Here is an 8,717-nt window from a genome sequence, read left to right as displayed (position 1 = left end):
GACGGGGAAAAGGTAGGAAGGTAGGTAGGTAGGTAGGTAGGTAGGTATATAGAGAGACAGAGGAGGAAGCCAGTCGGGCGGACTGGCAGCAGCCAGCCAGCCAGGCGAGCCTGTTCGCTCGTCGTTATAGTAGGAGTGAACCTGCGGAACAGAATGGAAGTGGAAGGTGGATTTCTCTCTCTTCTCCCCCACTCCACCCCTTCTCTACACTTCTCTTTGCTGCTCTCTTCCGTTTCTTCTTAATTAACCACTGTCTTTTTAGCTTTTCTTTCATTTTATTTTATTCTGCTCTCTCTCTCACCCTCTCTCTCTCTCTTTACATATATATATGTATGTATATCGGTATTTCCAGCTTTATAGTGCTCTTTTAGTGCGCTATTGTTGTATATACGAGTGAGAGGAGAGGACACCGTTATAACCCCGGTACCAGTATGCTGTATAGTTTAGCAAAAGTATATAACGAAGCACGTGGCCCGTGCACCTCGTTTTCGTGAATCCTCGTAGTCTCTCTCCCCCCTCCACAAAGGCTCGAGCGATAGAGTCCTCTCGTTTGCCGTTTCCTCCTACTCCTTGGCGTTCACCACCACCTTTATCCTCTTCGCTCCCTCCCCCTGCCCCTCAAACGCCTGTCAAAGTCTCCCTCCTTTACCAATACTTCCATCCACGAGACCATCTCTTTTGCTCCTTTCCCCCTCCACCTTGCTCGGAGGACGATCGACTCGTGCTTCGAGACCGCGAAACTCATTCATAACTCCCCGCGAACGTTAGTCCACGTCCCACCCTGCCACCAGCTCCAATCCTGCCCATCCCCTCCACTTTTATACTCTTCGGAACGTAGCATAGTACTCTTTCTCTCTTTTTTTTTTGCCCTCGTGCTGATACTCGGTTATAATCTACTCCGAGCTCCCGAAGACGCACTAATCAAAATCTTAATACCTGCCATTGCCACTGAAATTCGTCCTCCATTTTGCATCGACTTTGTCTCACCATTCTTCCACAATTTACACTATTTTCCATATAATCTTCCAATCGATATACACGCGATTGAAAGACTCGAGTTTGATAACCTGTATTCGTCATCCGTGATTCAATCACTCGCGTGTACAAACGCGAGCTCGAAAGATATTTAATTACAGGAATGGAGTAACGGTAGGGGAAGGGAAGGGGGGATCCCGCTAAAAATCCTTTTCCAAAGTTGTGACTCATCGCCACGTTGCTCTATTCCTGGTTATATACTCCGAAAGAAACACCGTTGCCTTTCGATTGTCGTCTCGATTTCAATAAACTCATTAGCGAATCACGTGGCTCCTGTATTAACTTTGATGTACAGCGACGATAATTTTTGCAGATTACAAATATCCGTCGAAAGCCACGGATTAAATTTGTATTTCACGCACAGTTGGAAGTTATAGTAACGTGATTTGCATTAGAGGTTTGATAATTAGTCGTGGAGGAAAATTATGGCTGAATTTGAGAATTTTACGAAAATCGTACACCGCTGGAATGGATTAAGACCCTCCTGGTGGAAATAATTATATTCGAGGTACGATTGGGACGTGCGTTTTAAATCTAGCGGCAGAAGAATGATGGGTTTTATTTGGTTGTTGGTTGGATAGTGGGAGCCGGACGTGATGCACCGCACGCGTGCCTTCCCGAATGAGCTTTCTCATCTTAAAGAATGCCTCGTTAGTTTCTAGAGTTTTCGAAAAGTGACCGTGCTATTGCTATTGTGTACGATTGACGAGGGCGGCTTTCGCCGGTCGGGGTCAATCTTTTGGAGTAAATCTTGTTGCATCTGCCGGTATATAATGTCTTGTGAAAAAAAAAAAAAATCGGAAAGAATAAGAAAAAAGCTGACCTTAGCAATCGGCAGCTGTCGCGTATATCACTCGACACGCGACTTGGTTTTCATTCATCTCGTTCGATACCATTATTGCTTCCACCCAAAAATCTCGCAGCGCTGAAAAATCTCTGCATTAAAATGTTTTCAGAAATGGTGACGAGAGATTGAAGTCTCATTGTTATACGGAATATTCCGAAGCATTTGCGTCACTACAGGATTAGGCAAATCATCATCAAACGAGCCACCACTTTTCATCAATATACATATATGAATTTCTCTTGTGAATGGACAAAGCCATTATCCGAAAAGAACTAATATTTGTCATTCTTATAAAATCAATTTGATAGAAAATATATATATATATTCAAGTGTAATTTAAATTGGAGTTTATTTGTGAAAACATAGTTTGTCGCAAGTAAACATTTTTATGCCAGTCTTAATTGTCCAAAGAGACAAATAATTATACTATTTGTGTGTCTTCCAATGTCTGAGCAGTACGAGAAGAATTTTTAAATGACGAAGAATTCCCGGAAAAGTGTACGGAAAGTGTACTGAATATCGTTTCCTACGCCAAAGTTTATTTCCGGAGACGTAATAACAATGATGACGATGACAATGATAGCAGTAATCGCAGCGTCTCGAAATACGCAAAGCCTGAATCGTCGCTATTTTTAATTATACATACGAGTGCTAAAATAAAAACCACGCCAACGCTGTATAGGAATTGGCGCGCAAAAAGCAATGCAGGTGCCCGCCCTCCGACCCTGCGCGCTAGACGGTGCAATAAAATAACAGTTTACTCCACTTAAGCTTTTCGACACCGCAGGTACCTGGTCTTTTAGGACTAGTCGCACAATTATACCTGATTATTTTTACAGAGTTTTGTCAATCAATCGGACTGTCTCCTTGACCATGGAAATTTTCAAATTACACCGCCGCCTATTGTTCTCTAGTTGATTTACAGCATTTCAAATGATTGAGTTATTGCAAATAAACTCTGCAGACTGCTCTACTCCACCCCTGGTACCATTAAAGTTCTAAAGGGACGAGGGAGGCATTAATTGCGGAAATTTTAAGCATAGGTAAAAGAATTTTTTGAAACCACCGGATTTCCCGTGGTACGGAGGCTCCGGCATTCCACAACGTGATTCGCTGATCCTTTCCCCACCTCCAGGACCCATCGACTCTACGACTGTTTACCCCCTTTACCCTCCCATCGCTCGAGTCCAAGAACGATGACGTCTCCTTTCACCGACTACGTATATGTATAGCTTTGTTACGTAGCTCGATGCAAGAACCATCGCTGGATCAACTTCACGCGCTTCCGAAAGGAAGCGTATCGGTCTCTTTTTCTCGGAATTAACTCTCTAGACTTATGAATCGAGACTTATGAATCAAAAACGAGCGTAATTTGTGATCAAGAGAGAGAGAGAGAGAGAGAGAGAAAGAGGAATTTTCTTGGAATCTCTCGTCTACGTCTCCCGTACTACCACTCCTTGCGAAATCGTGCTTGGTGCCAGACTTCAATAAATCCACGAGGATTTGTTTTATTGCACTTGAACACTATTGCTAATGGGGAATATAAATCTTATTTTTTCGTAGAAAAAGAAAATTTTACTCTTTTTTCTTTGCGAATGTGAAATTAAATTGTTTTAAAAATAGAGTAATTGCAATAAATAACGAACGAATGACAATAGCTTTGGAGTTTGGGATAGTCGATTGCACCAAAAATCCCGCGTATCACGAGTGACAGTATAGAGCGCTAAATATTACGCGCTCCGAGTGTTATGTGATCGCGTCTAATTGTTCCAAGTTCGTCACGAAGGAGAATCTGAATGGAAACACATTGGTCACGTAAGATCTTGGATTGAAATTGAAAGAAACGAGTGGCTCTCTCGTGAGCTAGGATGACGTAGGGTTTTCGCAATTGTTGCGTTATTGGAGTAAAGGATTGCGAAAGATGTCGTAGCTTCGGTGTGAAATCGGGCTATCAGAAATTAGCAAACTGTGTACACGTCACAACTGCTAATTTCAATATCGCGTTTGAAGAGTATCAATTCTCAGTGACGTTCTTCTTCCAAACGGTGAAAGTCATATATACTTATGTACATAAATTTACATTATCCCAACGTGTCTGCCAAACGCTGTAAATTTAAATTAATCCGCTCTAGCCTACACAGATTCGTGTGCAATAAACCAACGCACCCTAAATGTATAGCCTAGCTCTATTCTTTCGGAAAGCAAAGTTAACAAGATCTCCACAAAATTGATCAAATATAATCAGTGAGCCGCCTAAGCCATCGCTTTGAATGCATTTGGTGGTAATCCGGAATTACAGAGTCATAGAAAGTCTGAAAGGCTTAAGTGCCCAGCCATTTGGATCTTCAATAGAAAAGGGTTTGCAGGGTTGGACGGCATCAGTATTGCCAGCCCTACGTGCAGGTACATAATGTTACTTGATACACTAAATAGGATTATATGGGCCGTTACCTTCAGAGAGAACATGCGCTTATTTACACTCAACACTCGCCCACTGAAAATTAACCAAATTACCCAGGAGTATTTGTATACTTTAATATTATTTTTTGGTTGATTCTAACATAAACTAAAACTCTCGTTATAAATATTTAGCAAAAAGGATGATTCAACGATCGGATCGAATTTGCAAATAAATTGAAATTTAACGCAGTAAACAACTCGAGTTTCCATATAAAGTTGCATTACTGTGAAGCGATACGATACGATTATTCGGAGTTTCGATAGCGTTATTTATATTTGATGTAATTTATAAGTGGAATGGACAGTTTTAGCGCGAAGAAGAATGAGAGTTATTTGGTAAGAAATCTATCATTGTGGCGGGATTATCGCATTCTTTTCTTGCTAATATGTGCGAGGCCTTCGCAGTGTCTTTTATTTTGCACGGTTACTTCTATAGGTCGATCGGCTATTTTCATAACGCGACACTCGACTGGACTCACGTTTTTTAGCGAGATCACGTGGTGGTGCTTTCGGTTCTTGACTTTAACTGGTAAATGGAATGCAGTCTTGACGCGTGACTCTACCTATCGAAACGGCCGGGTAGCTGTTACTTAATGGTACCATAATACGAAGATGTAACCATAATGTAAATTGTAACGATAAACAAACTCATCGCGTGGCACGACGTGCAGCGAACGATCGACATTGACCACACTCAATACGAACAATACAAACCAAGTTATAGGTATACATGTATACCAGAATCTAAAAAAAAAGGCAAATAATAATGTAGGTATTTCAAAATGTTTATAAACATTTTCCTAATAAGCGTTTATCTCTCCGACGAGAATAAATTTATTGCTTTTAATTATATAGAATTCCGCGACTCGAAAATTGATAATCGCATATATATGCACTACGCAGTAGAGAGAAAGAAAACAGAGATAGAGAGAGAAAGCTTTGGTTGAAAATTATTCATCGACAAATATTTGTGCTGAAAAAAATGATTAAAAAAAAAACTGTCAGGGTAATTTTTTTCTACACGATGAGCAATGGAGCTAATCGTTTAAACAAGCTGCTCGTTTAACTCCTTCAATTCTCGCTATTCTCCTGCTAGAGTTCCATCGAAATGATTATTATGATCTATGATGACGAGTGCATTATAGTGCTGCATGACTATAAACGCGATGATGGACCGTGGCCGTGGAAAATTGCGCTACTTTACGTGTCAATCTTCTATAAAAGTCCCCAAGATGGATTCGTCACCGATTTCGCTAGATCCCCGCATTTCGGGCTAGAACGCGTATTTTCCTGCGAATTCATAAACGCATTGACTCATTAATTTAGCACAACTGATACCACTCTATTCTCCTATTTTCCACGTACCGTAACGTGCCTGCCATGCAACCAGTCACCACTTAAACGAACAATCGAAAGGCCCAAGGATGTGTGCAATATTGGACTAATATTTACATAATTACACTAATCATTCCATCGTGACGATTATCGAAAGTACAGAGAAACTGTGCGATGAGAGATAAAAATCAAGTTTTGGAGCGGAGCATCGATGCAGTTTGCTTTAACGAATTTCGAGAGAATAGCAGTATACATATATATATATATTTAAATTAATATTTACGACGCGAGCGTGCAAAAGAGTAAAAGTGAATTCTTACATGTTATTTCATACAAAAAAATTGAGTTTCCCACCCATTTCTCGAGTTACTCGGTCCCACCAGGTGATCACGTGTTTCGTTATATCACGTACGCTTCTTCGAAGAAAACAGAGCAATGTGCTGCATAATGCACGATAAAAGAAAGCATCGAGCAAATCGAGGAATCATCGCTTTGCTTTCGACCAGTTCCAGTGGATTTTTTCGCGAGCTCAGCTGTACACGCATGCCCTTTAAAAATGTCTTTCTTTATAAGTCACGGCCATCTTAAAATATAACGCGCAATCTTATTTTCGCACCGTACCCAGGTTTCTTCAATTACGAATATGAATTACTCTCCCGATATCCCTTGCGTGACGTACGATTCTAGTTTACTAAAAGTCAATTCGTCAATTTCATCACGTATGAATGACGCCGGCTGCTGCGCGGACTTTTCTCATTTGCCTTCAATTAACAAGCTTTCGAGCTTATTTGTATTTTTATAAAACTTCTACTCGGAACGAGTTGATTTTCTCCCTATCGAATACTCGCGATGATTCCAACGAACGGATAATGAAATGACACGCACGTAAATCGCTACATAAGTATGAATTTCCACATGCACCGCTCAGTACCTGTTGGAAAGTGTTAATGACACTCTAATAATTTTTTCTTCGTAATCTCCACACTGGTAAGAAGAAACGAGTGTGCAAGGGTAACGAGGGAACGATGGATTTCGAGAAAGCATCTACGTGGTATTAGCAGTGACATTGGAGAGAGAAAAGGTTTTTTTTTTTTTAAAGAAAGGCAAGTGGAAAAGGCGGGAGCAATTTTTCGAAAGGGGTAATTATCGATTCGTGTGGTCCTCGCGATCGCAACTGCTCGCAAGAAGCGGATAGAGACATCGGCCGCATTCCAAGGGTACGAAAGGCACGCCGGAGTCCCAACCAGTACCCCTCCCCTCCCCCCCCCCCCCGTGTCCTCTCCCTCTCTTACTCAATCTCTCCCCGTTCTACCGCTTAAGATTTTGGCCGCACAAGGACCACCCAGGACACCCGCCACCCGCCCCTTCCCTCAACGCAATATTCAATGCGCGGCTATACCGAAGTCACGGTCCGCCAAAGAAACAGATCGCGGGACAAGCGCGCACGTTCGGACAAACTGCCCAAAAAGCATTCCCGACGCTTCACGGTTTAACCCCCCGCTCCGCCATACCACTCCACAAAGAATTTTCTCCATCCCTTTATATATATATATATATATATATATATATAAATTGAATCCCGCAATTACATAATATACGTAATTGATTTTAAAAGAAATTCTAACTTAGCTGGCTCGTAGAGGCTTACCTAAGACAAGAAAAGAGTCAAAGGTCAGCATCGAGGTATCGAATACTTGAAAATTTCCAACTCGTAAGATGAACCTTCATTTGTTCTTATGACAGCTGCTCCCTCTGCATCGAACGAAAGAGAAAATTCTTCGAGGTTTTATTTCGTTGGAGAAGGCGCCAGAGCACTCGAAGAAGCTGTCCCGGCAAACGAATTAATTTTTATGGAACACGCACATTTGTCGATCAATCCCAAAGTGCAAACTTTTGACGAAAACTTTTTGGTCAGTGATGATAAATTCGTTAGCAAATTGACAAAATTGACAGCTGCACTCGAAACAAAAGGTTTCCTCGCCCCTGGCACCTCGAATGTTAGCAACTTCTTTATTTTCATCATTCGCTCTCCTAAATCCAAACGCGCGTCATCGTCACTATATTTACCGGAATGTGTGTTCAATATTTCTTATTTACAGGCTTAATGAAAGAGAGAGAGAGAGAGAGAGAGAGAATAATCGCGCACGTACCAAAACATAACCTAATTGGATTACACGAATAAATCAGAGTGGGAAGTCATGTGTTGGTCCACAAGTATAATAGTCGTATTAATTGCACTATTACTCACCGCTGCACTAGTTATTTACTTCCTACTAACAACTACACCACCACTACCTACTAAAGTTTAAAGTTACTTATAATCAATCAGGTATATTTGCATGTAAATAAACCAATCAATTTTGCTATCATTAATTTACACGTGTGTATGTAATATGTGCAAAAACATCCTGTTAACATATATCTAATGGATAAATTTAAATATAAAGAATAATTTTTAGTATACAAAATATATGTAGCATACTTTATCCAGCCCTTAATTAAGTAATTATTATGGATTAAACAATTTTACTTAGAAACTTAACATTAATCTCCGAACTGTTGAAACGATACTTGACTAAAACAAGTACACCATTGCACAATTTAACCAATAGAAAGTCTCGAAATAAACAAATGGTTAATCCTTAATAAATGTTAATTAAAACTTAGAGAAGAAAATAATATAATAATCTCTCGTTCTCTTAATATCACACGCTCTATACGAATGTGTCTTCGGCTCTAAGGAGCCGCAAACGTTATTTACAAATACGTATATCATTACCATCCGATCGTTTACGATCGAATATGTACACAAAGCTAGACGATACGAATTACGACCGATCAACGATTTTTCGTTGAAAACTAAATCAGCGAAGAGAAAAAAAGTGGCAAAGTACGAAATATACTGAAAGACCCATGGCAAGGCTCATCTCGATAAGCCGATCCTTGGACAAATGATGGAGCATGACACGTCCGTGTCAGAATGACGCGAGTGCATTTCACTGGACGTTCGTTCACCTTTCATGTATACACGCTGGATATC

Source organism: Prorops nasuta, unplaced genomic scaffold (genome assembly GCF_024137725.1).
Source record: "Prorops nasuta isolate Cenicafe-Biocafe unplaced genomic scaffold, Cenicafe_Pnas_1.2 PNAS00030, whole genome shotgun sequence".
NCBI classification, from domain to species: domain Eukaryota; kingdom Metazoa; phylum Arthropoda; class Insecta; order Hymenoptera; family Bethylidae; genus Prorops; species Prorops nasuta.
Note: the sequence above shows the minus strand (reverse complement) of the source record.